This window comes from Petaurus breviceps, unplaced genomic scaffold, assembly GCF_028583685.1.
Source record: "Petaurus breviceps papuanus isolate PSGF00001 unplaced genomic scaffold, PetGlider_PUasm1.0 90683, whole genome shotgun sequence".
NCBI lineage: Eukaryota > Metazoa > Chordata > Mammalia > Diprotodontia > Petauridae > Petaurus > Petaurus breviceps.
In genome coordinates this window covers 7,832,687-7,859,272 of record NW_027187308.1, presented here as the reverse complement: position 1 = coordinate 7,859,272, position 26,586 = coordinate 7,832,687, and the positions used below count along the sequence as shown (strand labels likewise).

Sequence of the window (26,586 nt, the reverse complement as noted above, 5' to 3'; positions counted from 1 at the left end):
CACACACACACACACACACACACACACACACACACGCATATTCCTACTAACATTCTTCTACTTGTCTGAAAATCTTTCGAATTTTTTTGGAAGAGACATGGTTCAGCCTAATGAAAGATCGTGAGACCATACGTTTAGAACTGACAGTTATTAACAATTCCTTCTTTTGTGCATATTTGTGAGCATCAGAGGAAGATACAATATTGGCAAACTCCTGGAATTTATTCATCTGTGTCTGTGCAGACTCAATTCATGTCAGTGTGTGAATGCTCTTACTTCTCCCACTTTAACTGGTAAAGCTACCTGTTTTTCTTAAAGAGCAGTACCAATATGCAGGGATTTTGTTTGTTTGTTTTTACTTTTTACTGACACCTCTTGCTTTTTTCATCACATCCATTTCCATATATCCTTCCCCTTATCCACCTGCATTCCATCATAACAAAGATTTTAAAAGAGAACAAGTTCAGAAAAACCAAAACATTGACAGTGTCTGAAATTAGAATCTAAGCTGCTTGAATGAGGGATAATTTTAGCTAGCGACCCTCCCTTTTTTTATATATCCCGGGTGCCTAGCATAGTACTTGCACATAGGTGCTAAATAAATGGCGATTAATTGTATGATGGTATATGCAATATTCCATGCCTATAATCCTACACATCTGCAGGGAGGAAGAAGTTAAACTCAACTCTTCTCTCAGGCCAGGCTTGATTGTTAATATTACAGAAAGTTGAGTTTCACTTTTTCAATTTTTCCATTTACATTGTTGTAGTAATTGTGTATATTATTGTCACTAGTTTTGCTTACATCATTCTGCATCTGTTTATATTGTGATAAATATGTATGTGTGTGTGTGTATAAAATCCCCTGATGATACTATGAAAGGATCCCTTTTGTGTGTCCCCTTCCTTTCCTTTCATTCGCTTGCCTGATGAGATAGAACATTACCATAAGTATCTTGTCTGTGTCTCTCTGAATCTCAATATCTAGATGTTTCAAAAAACACAAAACACTCGAAGTATCTTGGTGTGAAGGGATGAAACAATGTAAAGGCTTTATTCAAGATCATGTTTTAAAACTAAAAACAATGCTTATTTTTCATTCCATCACTTCCAAGGTATAAGTTAAAATTCTATTGTCTTCTATCCCACCTCCATTAAAGTATGAGCAAATAAGGAGACAGTCTATAACTTGGCTCATAGATGCCATCAACATTAATGCTACTAATAACAGCAATAACAACCTCCAGTAAAAGTTTGCAGTGTGCTTTTGGTGCAAAAACTGTCTAAAATTCTGCTGCTACCCACCTGTGCCTCTGGGCTTCCTTCAAGACAGCTTAAATCTTACTTTATATAGGAAGCCCTTCCTGTGTACTCCGCCTACCCCAATGTAGCAGCAAGCACCCTAGCATCCCTAGGGTGGCTGCCAACACAGATTCTTAGATCTACTTTTCTAAAGGAAAGCAATTCAAAATGGGTTAACAATCTTGCTTTAATCAATCAAACATATCATTTACCTAGGTCAGTGGAAAAAAGTCAGCACCCCAAACTTCAGAGTATACAGATAGAAGTTACAAGCAGAAGTTACAAGAAGACAGAGAAACATTTCCATAGACAGGCCTCCAACTGTCTGACCATTACATCCATACCTAGTGAGTTACCAGAGAGGGAAGCACCAACATCTGGGTTTTCAAAGCCAGGGGCTCAATGGCTGCCCAGAGTTTCATCTGGTCAAATCAAACAACTCTTCTCAAAGTGAGCCCCAAAACAAAGCCCCACATCAGAGTTTATATAGCCTTCTCCTGACTCAGAGAATGTAACAACCCTCTTGACCCACTGCCCAATCAAAAAGCATTCCCAAAAACCAAGCCTCCTGCCACAGGCTCCAGGTGCACTTAAGCCTATGAAAGGGCCTATGGGCAGGGAAGATCCTAAATTCCCATTCCTGTAACATCCAACCACTTGGTGCCTTCTCCTTTGATTACTTTCTAGGGATTCCAGGTGTCCCTTGACTACATACACACAAACACACACATATGTATAAACATATACACATACATACATGTATATATAATTATATGTATATCTGTATATATATATAATTACAAAGGTATATGTAAACTTATATAATATGTGTGTATATATAATTATTTCCATATGATTATTTTCCTTGGTAATCCTATATATTTAAAACATTATTTTAAGGAGTCCATAGGCTTGACCAGATTGCCAGAAAGGTCCATTACACACAAACACAAAAAGTTAAGGACCCCTAATTTTTCTTTCTGTAGTATGATCCCAGTTATTTTCTGGTGTGTCTCACCCATTAGACTGTGAGCTCCTTAAGAGTAGAGACACTTGCCTTTAGTAGAGTGCCTGATACACATAATAGCTATTAATCGGTGCTTATTGATTAATAGTCCTGTGAGATGAAAGTATCTCAAATTTCCAAATGAGGAAGCTGGGTCTCTCTAAGACAAATTAATGTCTAAGGTGAAATTAGAACTCAAGTCTCCTGATTCCAAAGGCCAACCTGCTTCTTCCATAGTGCCAATAGTTTTCCATAGTGACTAAGTAACTACTTTGCAATTTCAGAGTTTTCGGTTCCTCTCTTCAAATTGTGTCATGTGATAAAAGTTATAAAGGACACAGCTCCTTTATAGGGAAAAGACCTAAATTAGAGAAGGGAGGGACAACTGATTTATTTGCCAATACTGCTAGCGCACTTAGTGGCATAAACTCTCTCCAAATTTCCCTATAATACTCCAGGAGTTCTTCCTGGTCTCTTTGCCTAATGATTAAGAATATAATCTAATCTTAACCCATGTCCTACAGGGAGTGGAGAGTTCAGTAAATCTGAATAGGAAAAACATTGTTTCCTTCTTAAACATACAACTATTTACAGACATTCTCTAGTATTAAATACAACTCAAAGGTTATCTCTATTTGCTACAGAAAAACGTTTGATCGAATGTTTCTTGGGTTTCATCACTAAACAATTACACAAGTGATTTCTAAGGCCCCTGTCAAGCTCTGAGTTTATGGAACTACAAAGAACTATGTGCTTTTTTTTTCGTTAAGAAAATTTAAACAGATGAATACTTGAATTGTGGCTATAGTAATCAAATGTGGTTCAAGCTTGGAGGAGGTACACTCTGTGCCCTAAACAAGTACAGAATACAATCTTCAGGAAGTTGGTTTAAATAACAAAGGGGATAAACCTTAGACCCTTTGGCATGCTTATTTTTTAAAGGGAAGATAACTGCTGTTATTTTTTTTTTAAGATGTAGACAAAACCAGCCAATAGAATCTTTGATGAAAAAGAGAACTATTTATTTTTGATGAAGCTTTGAAGATAACCAAATAGTTTGAGTGTGTTTTTATATTTGTTAATCTTGAGTATATTGAATGCCTTTCCAACTTTCTTCCAGAATATAGTTTTAATTTTTTTTAAATAATCAGCAGCAAACACAAACATTTCAATATGCAAAGAAAAAAGAGAACTACATATGAACACATGACTTCTGTTATGTATAGTTTAGATTTTTTTAAAGTATATATTAAATTATCAAGGTAGTAACAAACCTTCTATTTATATCCCTTTCTGTTCTTTCTTTTTTATCTTTCTCACTATCTACTAATTCATCCCTCCAAGAGAATCACACCCACATACTTCCCCCACCCCTCAATAACTTTATACTTAAAATAAATCCAAACATTGGCCATTCCAGAAAATGTTTGTCTCATTCTGCTGCAGCACTTCTCAACCAAGAGGAATGATGCTGAGGCCTGCTTTCCCATCAGTCTTCTAAAGTTATTATCTGTGTTGATTAGAGAAATTTTTAAGATTTAAAAAAAATTTTTAAATTTAAAATTCTTTTAAAATTGTTTTCCTTCTACATTATTGTGGTCATCATGTAAATTGTTCTGCTTCTTCTCATTTCACTTTTCATTGGTTCATGGAAGTCTTTCTCTGAAATTATTTTTTAAGAAAAAATTCTAAGTTTTACTGACTTTCATGAATTGATTATTTTTATAGTGCATCTATTATGTTCATAGACTACATTTCTTCATCCATTCTTCAGTTGGTGGAGACTTTTCCCCTGTTTTTTTGCTTTATCATTTTCTCTTGTTTTTCTCATTGGGAATTTTTGAAGTTTATCTCTTCTATTAAAGGTCTATTTTCTACCCTGTAGGATTATACTCACTTTTGCAGAATGTTATTCTTGGTTGCAGTTTTACTTTTTGGTGTATCATATCCCACATTTTCTTATCCTGTTTTTCATATGGTACCCAGCATAAAGTAAGCCCTTAATAAATACGCCTTCTCATAATTGTAATAACTTGTGATCCTTATTGTGGTTCCTTGGTAGTGCGTCTCTTTCTGACTGCTTTATGGCATTTGGCCTGGCAACTCTGGATTTTAACTATGACATTTTGGGATGTATTCAGGTTAGAGTTTCTTTCAGGAAATGACTTGCAGATTCTTTCTATTTTAACATTGCTTTACTTTCTTAGTATTTCAGGGTAGTTTTCTTGTATAATTTCTTGAAATGTGCCCCAATGTTAGATCATTGTTTTCAATAATTCTTTTCTCTTTTTCTTCTTTACTCAGGTTGTTTACTTTTGATAGTAAAAACCATGCATATTCTAATGTTTAGGTTTTTTTTATTTTTAAAATGTTAAATATTTAAATATTAAATTATAAAAATATTTCTTGTTATATCATTGAACCATTGATTTCATCTTGCCCATCCCAGGTCTGTAGTACTGTCTATTCTGTGTTCTAGTTTGTTTGTTCTCTCTTCCAAAGTGCTCTAATTTCATTCTTTATCTTTTGTTTCATCTCTTCCTTTTTCTCTTTCATCCACTCTTGAAGTCCTTATGGATGTTTTGTTTCAATTTTCTATGTTTATGCTTATAATTATTGCTGAAATATTTCCTCCTAGCATTTTATCTTGAGATTTTGTTGACCCAGAGTATTTCTTCACTGTAGTTTGAATTCTCTTGCTTGCTTACTAAAGATATAACTTCAGCCTCAGGTCTAGATTGTGACTTTGTGTTAAGACCAGCTCTACCCTCTCGCACAGTCTTGGATTGGGTGGCCCAGGCCCAGGTCCTGTCTTCCACTGCTGTCAGGCCCACAGTGACATTACAGCACATCCTGGCCTTGCTGCTGACCCAGTGCCACTGCCCTGCCACAGTTTTGGATGAGGTGTTTGTTTCTTGGTCCTCTCCTCACATACTATAGTCCTTGACAGGAAAGCTGCCAGGAACAAGGCATAGCATAAGTCCCTTCTGAAGCTCTGACCTGGGCCTCACCCATGGCCACAATGTTCAGTGCCTTCCAGCCTGGTCTTTGACTAGGAGCTGGCAGTTTCCTCTGTGTGTTTCCTCTCACACTGTTGCATCAATCCTTCATTGTTTCTCAGTTTTCACAGGGAAGCCAACTGGGGTTGGCCAGTACCTTTCATCTTCTCTGTGCCAGAAGTTATCCTAGATATAATTTTCTAGTACATAGATATGAAAGGATTATAAACTTTAAGAACAAATACACAATGACCCAAATTTGCTCAAGCATGCATATTTGTTGCAGGATATTTGGTTTTTTTTTTCCTTTTCTTTCTTTTTTCCAGTGAAGTAGAGGTAAGAGGGAAAGGAAATAATTTCTGATAAATTTTTTAATGGGGGGGAGGGGCAGTGTACAAATTTGAAATGCTGCATGACTTTTAAGAGGACATCACTATATTATTAGTTTTTCCTTAACTGTCAGTAGGTCAGTAAACATTTATTAAGTACCAAATAGGTACCAATCACTATGCTAAGTGTTGGAGATACAAATAAGACCAAAAAAAAAAAAAAAAACACAGTCCCTGCCCTCAAGGAGCTTTCAATCTAATAGAAAGCAAGCTGAAAAGGGATGAGTATACCCAACTGAGAGCCATAGTGGAATCCAGTCTGAGGAGTATGTTTGGTAGCAAGAGCTGACTAGTCCCTGAGCCCTCTTTAATTGGGAGGCTCTTCCCTTCAGGCCTCCAGTCAAGGGAGCAGAGGATTCTGATAATACTGAAGAGGTTTGGGTACCAAAACTGAAGCAACCTCACAAGATGATGGTTTTACTGGTAAAGAGATTTCCCGGTACATGATGATGGTAGAGTCTAAGTCCACAGAGAGCAGCTGGTGGGGAAAATGTTTTGTTTTGTTTTGTTTTGTTTAACTTTATGAGACCTCTCATGAAGTGGGAGTAATCTATAAATGTTTATAACATAAAAATAAAACACATCGGTGAAACTGAAAGTATAAAAAAGAAAAAAAGTACCACTTAGAGAAAAATATTTGTATAATGCTTTAGAGAGTTCCACAGACTTTCAAACACATGATCTTATGTGATCCTCACAGCAACCTAACTGATAACAACCTTTTCAATAGCATTCCCCAACAAGGACTCATCCAAACTCTGCTGTCAGACTCCAGTACCTCCCCAGGCAGCCTTCTCGAGTCAGGCACAGCTCTCATTAGGGTACTTTTCTTATACCTAGCCTAAACCTGACCTTTTGCAACTGCTACCCTAGTTCTACCTTCTGGAACCAAGAAGAACAAGTTAAATAATCCTTCTTCTACTTGAGAGCCCTTCAGATCCCTGAAGCCAGCTATTGTAACTCCCCTATATCTTCTCTAATCTGGGCTAAACTCTCGAAGTTCCATCATAATGCACTTTCATAGCATAATCTCAAGGCTCTTTGCCATCATGGTCACCTTCCTCTAAACTTTCTATAGTTGATCAGCTTCCTTCATAAAGGCACACTCACCAGATGCTTGCCCACAGTGTCCCAAGGAACCAACCAATAGGAAAAACCCTCCATGTCACAATGGACACATCCCATCAAACATGTGCCAACAATGGGATAGTTCAGACCTGTATCTCTAGGATAGTTCCAAAGCAAACTGTTCAGATACTTTTATTTGGACCTAAGTCAGAATCTTTTTTTTTTCCTCACTAGTTCAGACTGGCCTGAGGAGTCAAATTACTATTCTGCCCACTTCTTCCTAGAATTTAGATTAAATCCTAGAAGATCTTGAGATTCTAGCTTGAGGTGCAAGTTTGTAGAGAAGTCTATATTTCTCACCTTTTTACTATAATATTCTACCAATCTGTTAACTGTCTAATGAATAAAATAAACCACAAAACCTGTAGACTTTGATTCCATCTCTGACTGAACTACATTTCTTCAAATTGCACTGATAAGATATAATATATAAGATATATATATATATATATATAATATATAAAGGTTTTTTATTGTTTGTTTTTTGTATTTTTGGAGCCTTTTGAGACCTCGGAGGTCCATAGGTTTTATTTGGCCCAAATTTCTTCCACTCTGCACACTAATTGGGCTTGACTTCTCTTCCTGATGTTTAAGGGATAGGTTCTTCTACATCATTCCTGTACTCGCAGTTTCATTCAGGCAGGTCTCTACATGATAATACAGGGATGGCTCCTTACTTGTAATATTAAAGGTGAAAAAAATTCAGCTTGAAAGCATGTCATTTGTAAAGACCTTCAGAGCTACATCCATGAGTTTTCTCTTGGGTGAAGATGATTGTGGCCCTAATGAAGAGGTATAAGCTAGGGAGAACTGGGTGTATAGTCAAGAATGATCTCTCCAAATGTCCATCAGTGGAAACCTTTGCTCTTATTGCTATGGCCACAACACTATGGCACCCAAGGTCCCAGCAACCATCTTAGTTGTAACTATTTGTTGTTACCCCTGCTCTCCTCATTCCTCTCCCCAAAATATTTTGTTTTAGGCTTTTGAGTCTCCTTTCTCTGAGTTAAAATGCATCACTATAAAAGACACATTGCTTTATGTCCATCTTCTTTTATAAAACTCCCCCTGTGTGTCACGGATACTATTTGAAATGGGGACAAAAGATAGAAGATATTTATGATGTGCTTTTTCTTTTTAATTAAGAGCAAAAGTTACTTGACTGTAAATGGTCAGTATTTAAATGACAAATCCAAGTCAGATTTTAGAGTTTGAAAAGGCCCTAGAAATTCCCACTCCTACACAATAATAAGGGAAAAACCAGTTCTAAACTAGACTAGAATCTCTTAGTTTGTCTGGAATCTAAGTGGCTTATTTGAAGTAGTATGATTCAGTATGGTTTTAACCATCACCTTTTTAAAAAATACTCTGTGGTGTTGTATGAGTATGTGTATGCATTCATGGTTAGGAGGAGGATAGATTCAGTGACTTATATAGATGGATATTTTGGAGATTTCTTTCATTTCCATTGGTGGAAAGTGCACAATGTGTTTCCGAAAACCTGTTGTCATCAGCTTAGATCTTCCCACCACCAAAACCTGTAATGCTCTGAGACAGTTTCGTTAGTGGATATGCCCCCCAAACATTCATTGTCTTGTGGCCAACTTTCTTCTGATTAGCTTTCTGAATTTAACAAGGTTGGTCTCTGAGAGCTGACATAAAGTGTGATGGTTCTAGATTCTGGAACATTCAGTGTGGAGGTTCAGGTCTAAGGTCAGGTGGAGAGGGAGATAGTCATGGTAGAAAGGAGAAGATTAGTGGTAGCAGGCAGATGATAAGATGACCTGGGTGGATTGTTGGAAAAGCTATGACCCAGCAATAGACATAGGGGCTAGGTCAAGATGGCAGAGTAGAAACACGACTTCCCCATGGCTCTGGCTTCCACCTTCCCCAATCCATGTAAAAAGGGTACTCTAAGCAAACTTTGGAGCTGGAGAACCCAGAAAATGACACAGACAAGCTAACCTCCCACTGAGGACAGCTCTGCAGGCTGGCAGGAATCAGCCAGTGCAGTGCTCTGGGAGCCAAGCCCAGCCCCACGATGAGGCTTTAGCCCCAGGGCCAGCCTGACCAGCCACCAGCCAGAGGGACTCCAAATCAGCAGCAGCTGTGGCCATTTCCAGATTTATCAACACATAGATGTGAAGGACAAAGTGAGAGGTCAGTGCATTCTGGACTTTAGGACCGAGTAAGTGGGAGTGTGTAGCTTTTACCCCCAGGGTGAAAAGCCGCTGAGACTCCAGCACAGCCAGCCAGCACCACGTGGTAGCTTCAGCTCCTGGCCTACAGAGTGTAGGGGGATTAAGCACAAGTCTGAGGGGTAATCGCTCTTTCTTTAACCTTCTTAGATCTGGATTGCAGTCTAGGGTGGAGGTCCTGGGATGTGTGTCCAGCTTGCCGGAGCGTGTGGAGACTTCAGAGAGGGCACCCATCTAATACCTCTGGCAGCTGAGAAAACCCCAGCATTTGGGATGAAAGCTCTCCTGTCTGGTGGCAGAGTCCTACTGTGGCAAAAAGCCCAGGGGTCAGGTGACCGAGGGGCAAAATGACCAGGCAAAGGAAACAAAGCAGACAGAAGATTCCAACATTAGACTCCTATTTTGGGAACAAAATGGAGCAAAGCATGGAACAGGAGGAAGACAGTGAAGTCAGAACTCCTGTACCAAAAGCTTCAAAGGAAAATAGGAGCTGGTTATAAGCCATAGAGGACCTTAAGAAGCAGATAAGAGAAGTGGAGGAAAAATTGGGAAGAGAAATGAGAACAATGCAAGAAAATTACGAAATGAGAGTCAATAGTCTGACTGAGGAGAATACTGCCTTAAAAAACAGACTAACTGAAATGGCAAAAGAGGCTCAAAAAGGCAATGAGGACAAGAACGACTTAAAAAGTCGAATTTGCCAGATGGAAAAAGAATCTCAAAAACTCAATTAGGAGAATCATTGCTTGAGAATTAGATTGAAGCAAATGGAAGCTAATGACTTTATGAGAAATCAAGATGCTGTTAAACAGATCCAAACAAATAAAAGAATAGAAGGCAATGTGAAATATCTCATGGGAAAAACCACTGACCTGGAAAATAGATCCAGGAGAGATAATTTAAAAATTGTTGGACTACCTGAAAGCCATGACCAAAGTAAGAACCTAGAAATCATCCTCCAGGAAGTTCTCCACGAAAACTGCTCTGATGTTTTAGTACCAGAGGGCAAAATAGAGGTTGAAAGAATCCACTGATCACCTCCTGAAAAAGATCCCCAAAAGAAAACTCCTAGGAATATTATAGCCAGGTTCCAGAATTCCCAGATTAAGGAGAGACTATTACAAGCAGCCAGGAAGAAACAATTTGAATATTGTGGAAACACAATCAGGATAACCCAGGATCTGGCAGCTTCTACACTGAGGGATCAAAGGGTTTGGAATATGATCTTCCGGAGGGCAAAGGAGCTGGGATTAAACCCAAGAGTCACCTACCCAGCAAAACTGAGTATCATGTTTCAGGGGAAGATATGGTCATTCAGTGGAATAGAGGACTTTCAAGCATTCTTGCTGAAAAAAACAGAGTTGAACAGAAAATTTGACATTCAGATAAAAGAAGCATGAGAAGGTAAACAGGGAAAATGAATCATAAGGAATTTATCAAAGTTGAACTATTAACATTCCTACATGGAAAAACAATAATTGTAACTTATGAAACTTTTCTCAGTAGTTGGAGGGATTAGAAATATATATATATATATATATATATATATATATATATGTCTTTATATGAGGGTATATGGGCATATGAATACATATGTGAATGTGTGTATATCTGTTTACAGGTATACATAGATAGAGGGCACAGGACCAATTTAACAGGAAGGAATGATACTTAAAAGGTGAAATTAAGAGGTGAGAGAGGAATATAATGAGAGGAGATGGGGAGAGACAGATTGGGGTAAACTATCTCATACAGAAGAGGCAAGGGAAAATGGTTACAATGGAGGGGAAGAATAGGAAGACAAAAGGGAATGGGTCAACCTTATTCCCATTGAATTTGGCTTGAGGAGGGAATGAAATACACACTAAATAGGGTATCTCACCCTCCAGGAGAATGGGGGGGGGATGATCGAAGGGAGGGCAGTCTGGGAGGGAGGGAGTTGGAAGCATCCACTTTTGAAAAGGGATAGTATCAAAGTAGAGAATAGCACAAGTGGGGGGTGGGATAGGAGGGAGGGAAATATAGTCAGTCTTTTACAATATATCCACTATGTTATTGTTTTGCATTAGCCACACATGTACAACCTATACTGAACTGCTTATCTTCCCAGTAAGGGTTGTCATCAAGGGAGGAAGGGAATGAATCTGAAATTCAGAGTTTTAAAATAAAATATTCAAATAAATATATATATATATATATATATATATATACTATTATTAATACCATTTTACATGTAATTGGGAAATAAGATATACAGGCACTGGGGCATAGAGATCCACTGGAAAAGTTGAAAGGGGTATGGGAGAAAATATGGGAGAGAGCAGATTGTAGGAGGGAATATCCTGTGGGACTGCTATTTTGGGGTGGTGGGTAGGGGAAAAATGGGGAGAAAATTTGTAACTCAATCTGGCGGAAATGAATGTTATAAATCAGAAGTTAATAAAGCATTTGAAAAAAAAGTGACAAAAATGAGACAACATACCAAAATCTGAAGTAAATTGTAAAAAGATGCAATAAAGTTAGTACTTACAAAGAAAGTTATATCTCTAAATGCTTATATCAATAAAACAAAAAAAAGAGGCCTAAAAATAAAAATAGATATAGGCGCTAGTTTGGACACACCTAATCCACTGGGTTAGACCCATGATCAAGAACTCCAAAAATAAATGGATTAACTTTCCCATGGACTGAGAGCCTGGATCCTGGAAGACCTAGGTGTGGGAGTCCAGGATTTAGCTCCATTGTGTAATATGCTTAATCAGGGAGAAGCGGGGAGCAGAATCAGGCAGATGGTGAGTTAGCCTGGGTGGATGGCTGGAACAGATGTGAAGCTGAAGTACCAAGTCACCTCACTTTACTGTGCCTCAGTTAACCAGGTATAAAATGGAAAACACACTGAAAAGTCAGTAATATTATTTGCTACAGATCAGAATTTCATGTAAGGCAGCACTTTCTTGGACTTGATACAAGGAAGTACCAAAAGCACATCATGATTTGGCAGTTCTAAAGCAATCTCATGGAACAGACCCCCCAGATAGTGCTATGGCGAGGCTCCAGTGAACTATCCAATTACCTCCCAGAGGGTGATAGAATTATTTACTGTTGTATAATTAAAGCAAAGGATTTTGCAAATACGACTTTATTTTAAATAAATACCTAGGAGTAACACCATGATTCTCTTCCTCTGGGTCAGACTTCAGACTTAATCAACATGGAGGGAACAAAATTTATGCCACCCAGCAGATTTAGATTGTAGTAGGAGGAATGTTGAGGCAAATGCCCTTTCCCTCCTGTACAAGAACAGAATCATTACCTCAAAGTGTGGGACACACCACATTTCATTCTCTCTGGGTTGAAGTAAAGGCCCCAAATCCTTTTCTATCCTATGACCGACCAGAGCAACATAGGTAAAGTCCATTGTCATTGCTCTTGGCTGTTGAAGACAGTGTGGGCAATGGTGGTTTGGAGTGTAGGTGGGGTCAAGGGAGTGATCTGATGAAGCTTCTGCTCCCTTTAAACCAATGGAAATATCTGTTCTTCTGCACCAAGGAAAGAATCAAGGAGAATGAGATCTTGCAGAGAATGCATTCCAGATGACAAATGGAAAGATGTATAGGGGTTACCCCAGTTTGCAATATAAAACATATACAATCCTGACATGTCTTATAAAAATCACTAATTTGTACCTCTTCATTTCAGTTCTTTTATTTGTTATCTTATGATTAAATTAGTAGCTTGAAGGGGTGGGGTTGTTAGTGGTGTTGAGAAAAGGGGGACTCACTATCACTTTGGGACCATTGTTTCTGCTTCCTTTTGGATGATGTCATTTCTCTTATCCATTTCATGTTTATTTACTGTCTGAATCCACATCCATTTATGTGCCCTTGGATCTGAAGTATCGTTTATAGATTTCTGTGTTGTTAATATTTTTAATTGGTGTTTTTAAAGTAGATGTACTTTGTGTATTTGGCAGGCCAACAAAGTTGAGCATAAAAAGGGCAGCTTTTTAAAAAGTAACCATATAAGGTGAAAATTCCCTTTGTGTATGTGTGTGTGTGTGTGTGTGTGTATGTGTGTAAATGTCAGCTTTTATCAGCCGTGATATTCATTAATATTTATTATAGCAGTTTACAATGCAGACCCTTGATTCCCTCAGGAATATGAATAACCCAGATGACGTAACTTTGGAAAATGTAATAAATCTATAGTTGAAACCACTTCTAATGGGAAGTTTCTTGAAGGTTGTAAAGCTAAATTGCCCCACCAGGATGAAGGAAGCACTGCCTAGAGCTATAGGCAATCATCATTCACCTCTTGTGTCCCCTTTTCTTTGTTGGAATGTCACATCACGTTTTGGATTTTATCTGGGATTTTGCTTTGGGTTTTTTGTTGTTGTTGTTTTGTGGTCTCCTCCTCCCTAATTTTCACTAAATATACTGGGCCTTAGTGTTATTAAACACAGAGACCATTGTTTACTTTTTCCTTTATTTGTGATTGTGTTATGTGTTATACCATGGTATCCCAAAGTCATCTAATGTGGGGTTTCAATAGATGTTTCACATGCTGAAATCACAGAGAATCATGTCAGTGGCCTTAGGCTTCAAATTAGGGGATCCAGCTTCACCTCTACTACTGAGGAGACCTATAAACTTGGCTAAATGACTTTGCAGAACCTTAGTTTCCTCATTTATAAAATGGCTGATTCAGACTAGATGATCTTTAAGTGCTAATGTTCTCAGATTCTGAAAGTTGGAAGGCTGTCTGCTCCAGTCATCTACCCAGTGCAGCAGTATCTTCTACAAACATACCTGACAGGTGACCACTGAGTTTTTGCTTGAACATGACTAACTCACCATGATAGAGGTAGGCAACCACATTTCATTTTGAGAGAACTTTGATCATTTAAAAAGTTTTCTTATATTGTTTTGAAACTAGCTTCCCTAGTCATCTGTAGCCTTCCAGTGGTCTACAGAATAAGTCTAGTCACTCCTCCAGATGACATTCCTTCAAATATTTGAATACCTACCACTATTTTCCCATTGTTTTGTCTTTTCTACTTGCTTCATATGGCATAGTTTCTAGGATCTTCACCATCCTGGTTGTCTCAACTCTTGTGCTTCAGTTTGTCAATGCCCATACTAAAATGTTGCTATACATATGAGATATAATTTGATCAATATCAAATATATTATTATTTGCTTTGTTCCAATCTCTATGTTTCTGGTAAGAAAGTATAAAATTCTTAGCTGACGTGGCACATTTATTGAGTTTACGGTTCTCTAAAACCACTAGATTTTTTTTAAGGACTGCTTTTAAACCAGGTCTTTTGAGTCTCATGTGTATACAGTTGATATTTTAACTAAAGTTAGACTTGATTTTATCTCTATCAGAGCTTCTTCTTGTTGGCTAGATCCTTTCAACATGTTAAGATCTTTTACAATCCTGTTTCTGCCCATGTTGATCAAGATACCCCTAGCTTTATGTCAACAATAGAGTTGTTATATCTTCTTTGTTGTTCGATCCTTTTCGGTTGTGTCTGACTCTTCACAACACTATTTGGGGTTTTCTTGGCAAAGATACTGAAATGTCCACCATTTCCTTCTCCAGCTCATTCTATAGATGAGGAAACTGAGGCAAATGGGGTCAAGTGACTTGACCAGAATCATATAGCTATTAAATGTCTGAGGCCAGATTTGAACTCAGGAAGATAAATCTTCCTGTCTCTAGGCCCAGCACTCTATCCCCTGCTCTGCCTCACCACCATGCATACATATGGTTTAGTGGCCCCCATTTCTGTTTTGAGTTTGACTGCCTCTTCTAAGCAAGATGGTGGTGTGTTGTGCAATGATTAGAATTCACCAGTCTTTCCAATCTTTTCTTCTTATAAATGCAGTTATTTTATATCAACTTCAAGAATTATGTTTTCCTCTACTCTGTTCTTCCTTCTCTTTTTACTCATTTCCTTCCTCCTTACCATACTCAGTTGTTTGTTGTTGTTTTTTTCAACCAATGGCTAAAATCCTTTTGTATTATTGTGATTTTTTTCCCCAGTTATGTAAAATTTTAAGGCTTGGAAATAGATATTACTCAATTTAGCAGGTTTTTACTTCCCCATCAAGGATTGCTATTGTACAGGGCCCCATCAAAATAGTTTGGAGACTTAGTCAGAACTGTTCTAATAAATGTAATGTGTCAGATTTGAAAAACTATTTAGAGAGCAGAGTCTTTGTGAAGTTATATGGGCCACCTGTACAAGACGTAACTCTGAGGAGAATGAACTCAATGGACCGTGCTGTACTTGGAAGAAATAGCTTTTTTTTCCTTTTTCTTTTTTTTTCCTTTCTTCCTTTTTTTAATTTTTTTGCTCTAACTGAATTAAATCAAGCTGGCAGTGTTCTGAACAGCCTTTATTGAGAGCCCTGGATGGGAGATAAATGGAGCCTGCCTGTCTGAGCTGCTGTACTATCCATCTGCAGGGCAGGTGGGTGTTGGCTGAGAATCTAGGTGACCACTACATGCTTCCTTAGTTCCTTTTCTGACTGGGATGAGGAAGAGAATTTTTTAAGTCCTTAGGAAAAAAAAAAGCAAAGCCCCCCACCTCCTTCTCAATCATAAAGAAACAGTTTTAGAACAATTTGGATTCAGACTATCAGTGGATACAAGCACAGAACTCTTGGAGTCTGTTCTTGGCTCTTGAAATTGCCTGAAAGTTTGAGCAAGTCAGCTGCCTTCTTTGCTTCAACTTCTCCTCCTGTAAAATAATATTCCCTCTGGCATTAATACTTACCTCATAAGGTTATCTAGAGGATAATAGTAGTAATAATGCCTTGTATGTTTACATCATTCCCTTTATAAACATTGAGCCCGAACCTGCTCATAAGAAGAAAGAGTTTTTGAAGATTTACTAAGACCACTAAGGGCATTTTAACAAATTGAGAAAGATAATAATTTGGTAAACTAATCCAGTGACCTGAAAATTTTCCATCCCTTTACAGCCCTATCCTCTTTATGCTGAGTTGAGGGATGATAGCAATGGAGGAATAAACATGACCATTCTGTATATTTGGACTAAAGAGATTTCTGTGAGTGGTCAGGACAGTCCACAGTGAGGGTTAGGACTTAAGGATCATCAGAAACTCCTTATTGCTGGAAAAAGGCTCAGCTGAGATAATATAGGTAAAACATTTTACAAACTTTAAAGTGCTGTGTGCACACCAATTGTTACTCTTACTCTCCCCCATAGGCTGCAGGACAATTGGGAAATTTAACTCCCGACCCAAGGCTCCCTAGTGAACAATCCAAGGTTACATCATTTGGAGACTGATATTTCCTACTGGAGTTTACTGTGTAAAGAATTTAGGAATATTCAGAGCATGTATTTGTAGGGAGAAAGGGAAGAATTGACACACAAAAGTTACCACTCTTTGGCCTAGCCCTTAATACCTTGAAACAATGATAGGCCTTAGCTAGTGATCTTTGTACTAAGGAAAGACAGGCTATGGGGGTTTTTTCCTGGGGCTATGTCTAGGTATTTCCAATACAAAGACACCAAGAGTGTCATCAGCTTTTTCCAAGATCATATGTTGAATCACTGGCAGATTCCAGGAAAATAACAGTCTCTTGGTTCTGAGTCATATTGTGGTATAATTGGTGTGCCTTCCTAGCAGCTAAAACTCTTATATGTTAACCCTATTCCACCTGCACCCCCACCCCCACCCAAAACTAAGTCAAGACTCCAAAGATCGTTTGTCATTAAATAGTCTATTCTAGCTCAGTAGTGCTAGAACAGTCTTAAGTTGGGCAACTAGGTGGCAGAGTGAGTAGAGTATCTGACTTGGAGTCAGGAAAACCTGAGTTGAAAATCTGGGCTCAGACTCTAACTAGTTGTGTCACTTGAGCCTGTTTGCCCCAGTTTCAAAATGAACTGGAGAAGAAAATGTCAAATCACTCCAGTATCTTTGCCAAGAATACCCCTAATGGGATCACCAAGAGTTGGATGTGACTGAGATGGACCACCAATGAAGGTGGAGGGAAAGAAGCATGGCAGTGGTGCAATCTTCCTTGTGTCTCTGCAGGTGAAATCCATTCCTTTCCTTCCATCCTTGAATGATCTGGACCAACCCTTCTTCCTCCCAACTGAAAGGTTTCAGGTTAAGGGTAGCAAACTTCTCATCACTTAAAGAAATAAAAATAAAGAAGACTAGCCCTAAGCCAAGTCATTTTAAGATAGCTGATGGTACAATGGAAAAACTTCTGAACCTAGAGTCAGATGTTATAGATTCATATTCCAGTTCTGCCACCACGGAACGGAAAACTGACCTTGTTCACATATTTGAAAGACATTTCACTTTGAAGTAAGCATATGGTGAACCCAGTGTGGCACATTCAGCCTGCCCATTGGTTGAGGCATTAGAACGGGATTTGCATGTGGAAAATGAATGCTGTAGAGAGATTACCAGATTGTAAATTCATCAAGGGACTCTGATGATATCATAAAACGTGAGGGACTGGTGTCATACAACAGCATTGGAAACCTCCCTCCCGTTCAGATCTAGACCTGGGCAACCTATTCCATACCTACCCATTACTTATTACAGTCATAACACAGCAATGACACAGTCTTCTTTTCTGTTTCTACTACTAGGCACAGCTGCACCCAGTCATTCTTTCCAGTGTAAATAATGGTTCATGTTTCCACAGGCTGTCGCGAGATCTTTCTGTGCTTATGAAATGAACCCACGTCACCACCCTCGTTTGGAAAGATTTAACATATGGATGAATCCAGGGAAAAACATAGGAAGGGCAGATATTTTTTCCCCTCTCCCTAGATACATCTTGTGCCATGTGAACATTTAGATTGGCTTGGGTGGTACTGATTTGTACTATTATGAATGTGGGGTAGAAAAATTATAACCTTTACATCAGCCTGATTTGAGCATTTCTTGTTGGCATTTTTTTCTTTCACACTTTACATAAAGAATACATGTTCTTTTCACAAGATGACATTTTACAAGCCAGGAATGATTTAGGCAGGAACCTCTTTTGACCCTAATGCCCTTAGTATTGAGAATAAGGGGTTTATATAGCTTCAAGTTAGAGAAATGAGGCAAAAGTCACTAAAGGCTTCCTATTTTCCACTCCCAAAGTAAGATAAAGAATTGTAGGAGTTCGGGGCAGAAAGTCAGTGAGTAATAATAGTACATTTATCACTTTAAGGTATACAAAGCAAGTGACAGTCCTATAAAAAAAAATAGTAAAAGTTGTAGTCTTCCTGCAAAGATTGTTGTTTACCCAGAGGAAGTGAACTAAGATGCAAAGAAAAATGAAGCTGAAAACAATGATTAAGGTAGAATGGGAAAAGCCTTGGCTGTGGATGGAGTAAGAACATTATTTTCAGCCCTGCCTCTCACGTTTATTATTACCTTTGTGACCTTCAGCAAGTCCCATTTATTTCCTTGGGCTTCCTTCTCCTCATCTGTAAAATGTAGCAGTTGTACTAAATTGTGATCCTATATCTGAGCAACTAAGTAAGACAAAGTAAACCTTCATAATCAAATTATTTTCACCTAAGTTATATAAGAAGTAGGACTTACATATAAGCAGAGTGAAAGAGAATTCATCACAATGTTTCCCCTTTCTCCCTCTTACCTGTGTTAGAACCTAGGTGGACATTTTCAAAATTTCCAAATAGAAACCTGAAAATAAATTTTCAGATCACTGTAGGCAAGAAATCATTGATGAAGCTTGCCAAACAACCCTTTTGAAACAGGCCCAATGACTTGTCTTCTTGATCCCATTTATAAAAAACAAAGTAAAAAGTGTAACATGCTCATGCAGGTTCATGGATGCGAATCTAGAACAAGTAGAAAGAAAAACTAACCTAAGACACACAGGTGCAAACACTGTAATACATACACATATAATATATAAATGCATATACATTGTATATTGCATAGGTTTTTTTTTTAACTGAAAACTCAATCATTTGTTATTGTATATGTATCTGTGTGTCTGTGTCTTTGCTGATCTTGACATTTTAAATTCCTGGAGTCAGAAGGACCTAAGTTCACATCCAGCCTCAGACCTTTATTAGCTGTGTGATTCTGGGTTAATATTAAAAGTTAATGTACTTAACCTACTAGCATGAGATATGATAAATGTGTCCATATATAAACAGGGGTTCTTAACCCTCTCTAGGAAGGTTTCCTCAACCCCTTTTAATTCTAGAGCCTTCCCTTGTTGATTATTTCCTACTTATCCTGCATATTGCTTGTTTGTATATCTTTCTTTGCATATTGTTTCCCCCATTAGAGTATAAGCTCCTTGAAGGCAAGGACTATCTTTTGCTTCTTCTCTGTTGCTTAGCACGGTGCTAGTAGGTATTTAATACATGTAGATGTATTGATTAATTGATTTTTTGCATCATGACTTTGACAGTCTTCTGAAACTTATAGACCCCTTCTCAGAATAAATTTTTTAAATGCATAAAATAAAATACATAAAACTACAAAGGAAACCAATTATATTGGAATAGCTACCAAATTATTTTTGAAAACAAGTTCACATGGGGCGTCTAGATGGCACAGTGAATAGAGCACAGACCCTGGAGTCAGGAGGACCTGAGTTCAAATCCGGCCTCAGACACTTAACACTTACTAGCCGTGTAACCTTGGGCAAGTCACTTAACCCCAATTGCCTTGCTCCCCCCCCTCTCCAAAAAGCAAAAAAAAAAAAAAATCAAATTCATAGACTTTCAGTTAAGAACTGCTGTTACAACTCTTGTATCCCACATATTAGGAAATTAAAATATTCTTATTCTGTTAGATAATTTCTGTATCTTTTTGACATCGCTGATCTGCAGTGGTCCACACATACAGAGCCTCCTTCCCGTAATGTTAAAAATAACCTTTTGTGATAAAATGTCAGTTATTTAAAAAAAGACTAGTAAAAGGAACTACAGGACTTTTGTGATGTATTCCTCCAATGCCTTGTTATTCTTCATAGTTCATTTCAAGTAAAATCTACCTAAATTATTTCGACACTTTCAGATTTTCATTAAATAGAGAATAGAGAAGGTTCTCTCAATGTTTCCTGTAACTGTCATTTCAAAGATACTCTACTCAGTTTTGATCTTTTAATTTGAAGGTTAAACTTAAACTCCCCATTTGCTTTTAAGTAACAAGAATGTTTCCATTGTTTGATATGGGGAAGTTTAATGTATCATTGAAGAATTTGTTACTTTTATCATAACAAATTTATGTGACAGTATACACAATATATGCTTTGAAGCTCAGGCTAATTTCTTTTGATTAGAACCTTCAAACCCAAAATCTGGTTTCACAAAATAGGATTTTTTAAAATGTTTTCAATTATACTTACTGCCTGTCTTTCAGACTTTCTAGTACAAATTAGAAAAATTAAAAGGGCAAATTGGGAAAGAAAACTCATCTACATTAAACTCTTACATGATTCCATACCATCAAATTGCAAGGATGATGTTATACTGCATTTCAGGCGGGCCATCTACAAGACCCTTGGTGTATAGGGTAATTAGATAAAATAAGTCTCAAGTAAGCCAACACTTAACGTATGTCCGATCTGATCCTCACCTTCTCACCTCTAGTATAGACTGTGAGCCAAATAGCGCAGGTATGAGAGAGAAGATGCTTCTTCTTGTGACCCTCTTATCTAAGTTTGATATTCAGTCATTTAATATCAGATCAAATTTTAGCATTAGGGTAAAGATATGTTGCTGAAAATATAAGAGCTGAGCTGACATTATATAATGCCTTGAAGACAAAAGTACTTTTTATTATTTTATTAGAGACACGTAGGTGGTGAAGTGGCTAGAGCCCTAGGTCTGGATTTAGGAAGATGAGTTCAAATGCAGCTTCATACACTTACTAGCTGCATGACTGTGGGCAAATCATTTAACCTTTTTCTGCTTCAGTTTTCTTGACTAAGGAAAATGGGCATTTATAGCATCTATATCTGTATCTATAACTATAGCATTCCCAGGGTTGTTGTGAGAATCCATTGAGACAATATTTATAAAGCACTTAGCACAAGTGCCTGGCCCAAAGCAGGCACTTAATAATTGCTTGTTGCCTCTAGTACCACCCCTTTCATTTGTCCCTCACAATAATCCTGTATCCATAAGTAACATTCCCATTTTACAGATGGAAACACTACAGCTGGGAAGTTAATTTTCTGTGGTCACAAATCTAATAAATGGTAGAGATAAGATTTGAACTCAGATCTCTTGATTCCCAGCTGAATGTTATTTTTGCTAGATCATCTTGCCTCTCGTGTGCAAAATCAGTTAAGCATCAAGCCTTACAGTATGGTCAAATTAAAAATATCTCTTACTGTGAGGTTGACCCAGGAAATGAAGCTGTATGTCTGATGCAGTAGTTCTTAAATGTTTACCGGTCTTTGGAATACTTCAGGAAGATAGAAGCTGTCTCAGCCCACCAGTCCACTGGCTCCTTGATTGTAGCTTTAAAAAAAATACAAGAAAAGAATGGAGCTGAAACATGGGTCATAGAATCAGAAACAAAGAACTAAAAAAGAACTCATCATTGAGGTGATGTCTAGTTTTTATTAAATGTTCTAAGAAAATTATTAATCCATGTCAAAAACAAATATATCTTGTCTAGTAAGAAAAAAAGTTATTCTATGAGGACACAATGAGACTCTTTAGACTACTGATAGTCCCTGTATTATACTTTGAGAACAATTATTTTATTATCCTAGTAGGTAAAATGTTAAACTGTTAAAGAGGGTACTTGTGGCCTTTCTATTCTTCCATTTTTCCACTTGTAGAATAATGAGAATAAAATTTGCATTTTGGAATTCAGTATAAGGTTTAATAAGCTAAATGTGAATCTAACATTCTTGAGAGCCTGAAAGGCAACACCCAAACAATTGCTATAGTAATCATTGTAAGCACCAAGACTTGTTTTTTCTTCTAAATCAATCTAAGACATGGTCACATTCTCTCCATCCCTCTAAGTCAGTACTTCCACTCTGCAGTTCAAAGGTACAGAAGCTGCAATTATTTTGTACAAGATTATTAAGTTAGGGAGGTGATCCAATGCCTTTCCAGTGAGACATTTTAATGGTCATAAAGCTTTATTTTTAAATTTCTAATAAGGAAAACATTGTAAAAATTACGTGCCTGTTGGATATGTAAGCAATCATTCTAAATAAGATGACTGAAAATTTAACTATTGACCTTTTCCCCCTTCATTAAGTGGCAATTTCAAAAAAGTCATGTCATTGAGCCCCAGGATGGATTTTAAGTATTTTATTTCTTCATAGTGCCTAGTGGGTTTATTTTTGTAAAACTTCGTGGAGTTAAAAGCCCAGAGACTCATACTACTTCTGAGTCCCCTCCAGCTGTTGTCACATATTGCTTCTACAATTCCAGATGACTTCATTCTTACATTAGCTTAATAGTAATATGTTGTAGACCTTAGGGGGAAAAAAAGAGTCAAAAAGGGTGCTTTCCTAGAAAAGCATACTTTTCATAGAAACACTGAAAATATTGCATCTCTGAGGTTTTTTTTTTTAATAAGATTTGTATTATTTGGAATTAGATGGCAAAAAAATTAAATGTACAAAAATACCATTAGTAAAATTATATCCTCTGAAAACATCTGTTACTTATTTTGACAAATGAGTCATAAATTGAATCCATTTTCTATGCATTTAAATAAAGGGTTCTTCATTCAAAATTTGATTCTGTAGAATTAGCTTTATCATTAAACAGAAGATAGGAAGATATTAAATGAAATGTTTCTGTCTCTTTATACAAGTGTGTTCATTCTCTCTGTTGAATCAGTCAATAAGGCCAGAAGTACCAGGTGTTTCCACCCTAGAGTTGCTAAAGAGTTTCCCCTAGGGGCGGCTAGGTGGCACAGTGAACAGAGCACCAGCCCTGGAGTCAAGAGGACCTGAGTTCAAATTTGGCCTCAGACACTTAACACTTACTAGTCGTGTGACCTTGGGCAAGTCACTTAACCCCAATTGCCCTGCCTTCCCCCCTCCAAAAAGCAAAAAAAAAAAAGTTTCCCCTAAAAAGTATCTCTCTTTTTTTCTTTCTAAGAAACTCAACAATGTGTCCTATTAGAATAATGAGAAACTGTAGGTTTTTTTCTGTTTCTTCTGTTGGGTTACTCATAGAAATAATTTCCTTCCTCTTGTCTTTAATATGCTTCTAGATTTAATATGCTTTTATGATTCTTCACCACTTGTTGGACACATTGTAGAATCATAAATCATATTAGAGTTCTGCGAGATGATGTCTTAGCTGCCTTCTTAAATAGAGATTTTGCACTGTGATTGCAAGTGTGGAACATACCAACATGATTCAGGAAATGATTGTTGCTGTTGTGCATTTCAGTCGTGTCAGACTCTTTGTGACCTCATTTTGGGTTTTCTTGGCAAGATACTGGAGTGGTTTGCCAATACCTTCTCCAGCTCATTTTACAGATGAGGAAACTGAGGCAAACAGGATTAAGTGACTTGCCCAGGGTCACACAGCTAGGAAGTGTCTTAGGCCAGATTTGAGCTCAGTAAGACAAATGTTTCTGACTCCAGACCTGGTGCTCTATCCATTGCAGCGTCTGGATACTGGTTTAATAGTAAAGTAAGAATTCTGACCTACACTCCACAAAATGGAGGGGTACTGGGTGGCATTAGGGGGAAGTAGAACATCTCTTAGAGGAAAGGAATGAAAAAATTTAACTGTTAAACCAGACCTTGTGAACTGAGAACCATCTACAGCGATAAATAAAGGAAAGTGATTTTTGACACCATTAGGTGTCAAAGTGGTACTTTGTCTTGCTTTTCAAAAGACCTTTCCTTCCTGGTGTGTCCATGAAAGTCAGCCATGCCACCTTCATACTTCTGTATCTTTGTACTCTTAATCCACTCAGTGATTTTTCTTACTAGGTCGATGATGACTTTCCCATCTATTAGGATATTTGTTATTGGTACTGTAGAAACATGCTTGTGAGCCCTCGCTTATAACTCCACCACACACACATGGTGCCCCTTCCTTCTCTCATGCTGTGGTTCAGTGGTTAGTGGTGCTTCACACAGTGCTTGGCACATAATAGGGGCTTAATAAATGCTTTTTGATTGATCGATGCTGTGACATTGACAAAAGAGACATCATCTCCATCTCTATATTGATGCCATCTTAGTTGTTTTTAAAAGCTATAAAGATATGATTCTTTGCTTTCTTATTTCTTAGCATGTCAGAGTCTCTAGCACAGTTACTGAAAAAAAGCATAAAAGCCAAATAGAACCCCTTGGAAATATACTTCTCTCCTGTCATACTGTGCATATATGCACACACATTATCTCTTGTGTTTTGGGTCAATCAATAAACATTTATTAAGCCCATACTATGTGCCAGGCACAGTGTTAAGATGAGGATACAAAAAGAGATAAAAATAGTCCCTGCCCTCAAGAAGCTTACAGTCTAATGGGGAAGAAAATATGCAACAAGTAGATACAAAGCAAACTAATGCAGGATAATACAGAAAATTCTTATCAGAGTGAAGGCACTAGAATTATTAGAGGTTGGGAAAGGGTCTATTTTAATAAACACTACCCAAATGTTAAATTGATTAGAATGGATTTTCCTTAGTCTTAAATAGTTTATCTCTATAACCTGCAGGCAGGTGTGTGCTGAAGCCAGCTCCAATCAGAGCCAATTGTTAAATTTTTAGTATTAGCATTTATATCTCAGAAATCAGTGAATTTTACAAATCGGGGCTTGATTTAGTGTTTTCTTGATTATCTAGACTGAAAAAAAGATGGAGGAAAATCAAATGAAACTTCAAATTGTATCATGAGTTCTTCTTTTTCCCAGAGGGCTTGTTATTAAACATTTGCCTGCACACCACTTCCTGTATATAGTAGAGAATGGCTCTCTTGTGTTTTTATCTCCCACACATGCCTTCCCCCCCCCAAAAAAAAAAAGGTTAATTGAGAAGAATACATGATGAAATGACTATCCAGGAAATGGATGTACCATACAACAGGCCACCATTATAACTCCCGTGAAAATTAAAAGAAGACAGCAACAAAAATCAGCAACTTCGTTTCCAAGAATTACGAACAACTTTTTATTTTATTTAATACTCAGTAGATGATTCACTATTTTATAGTTTTCCTAATCTTGCCCATTTCATCTACAGCTGAACAGGGAATTCCTGACTATTCACCACATGACTTTGGTTTCCTCATAAACAAAACAACTGAGGCACCCAGAGCCAATTGAACATGGCATTTATTTTTCCTGTTCCTGCATCCTTTGCCATTTTGCTAATGAACTGGAAAATGGCCAATATCCAAGCAGCTGGAAGTAGAAGAAGCCCAGGTGTAAGAAGGTAAAGGCGCTCTCTTGCTGGGTTAAAGGAACTTCTTTTTCCCCACTAATTTGCTACAGAGAAACTAAAAGCAGTTTTATCTCATCTCTTGGAAACTGGGAATATGATTTATGAAAAATTAGTCATTTTAACACTACCATCACAACAAAATTTCTTTTTCTTTCCTTCTTTCTTTCTTTCCTTCTTTCCTCCTTTCTTTTTCTTTCTTTTTCTTTCCTTCCTTCCTTCCTTCCTTCTTTCCTTCTCCTTCCTTCTTTCTCACCTGAAGGTGTTTCTTTGGGATTTTCTTATACAATACTAAAGCTACATTTGGCTCTCTTTGAAATACATTTAGAAAAACTGGTCTCAGCATACAAATCCTGAGCTGTATAACATATGTGGCAATACATGGTTACCAAATTTGAACTTGAGAGAGAGGGAATGTGTGTGTGTGTGTGTGTGTGTGTGTGTGTTGGGACTCAAATTAAATGTATTGTCATTTGTAATTCCAGAGAAATTTAGCTTCCAGAAAAGTAATAAAATTAAGCCATATAGTTAGAACAAGAGGTTAATGAGGTAGATATTAGATTCCTATAGCAGAGAGTTTTCTTTCCTATATTCCATGGTTGAAGACTATCTGGTCAGCTAGTTTGAAAATACAGGTGACCAAGCATAGTGGGGAACATCCATAATCTGTAAGCTACCCCAGAGTTTGGGACTGCCAGATCCCATGAGCTCCACAAGTGTGAGCTACAGTGGACTAAGGTCTAGGAACACCAACTCAGGTAGGAATGGAGGCCTTTAAACTGTGCTGTAGGCCTCATATTCACTATTTTATTGTATTTTTGTTCTTTTTGTTAAATATTTGCCATTTCAATTTTATTTTTGGTTCAGGCTGCACTTGGCAGTGTTGTGGACTTTGTGTTTGACCCTTTTAGGCTAAGCCAATAGAATGTGCTTGATAAGCAAGCCTTAATAATGATTAACCCCCAGGAAGGGGAGCTAGGACCAGGTAGCCTAAGGAAGGGAACAGAGGGAGGCAGGAAGGAAGGAAGAAAGGAAGGTAGAATGGAAAGAAGGAAGGAAGGATGGAGAGGAGAAAGAATGGAGGGAGGGAGAAAGGAAGATAGATGCATGTCATAAGGTCAAAATGGCCATCAGCCAAAAGGATATAATTAA

The 26,586-nt window shown here is 37.6% G+C and overlaps 2 protein-coding genes across 2 annotated transcripts in view; one reads left to right on the top strand and one right to left on the bottom strand.

Moving 5' to 3' along the window:
* CMSS1 (cms1 ribosomal small subunit homolog) overlaps positions 1-26,586 on the top strand; it is a 442,802-nt gene that overhangs the window by 196,099 nt on the left and 220,117 nt on the right. The window lies entirely within an intron of this gene.
* Positions 1-26,586, bottom strand: part of LOC138144043 (filamin A-interacting protein 1-like) — a 269,301-nt gene that overhangs the window by 88,414 nt on the left and 154,301 nt on the right. The window contains exon 2 of the mRNA XM_069065363.1: positions 21,392-21,521. The gene's annotated coding sequence lies outside the window, so the exon portion shown is untranslated. The remainder of the gene's footprint in view (positions 1-21,391; positions 21,522-26,586) is intronic.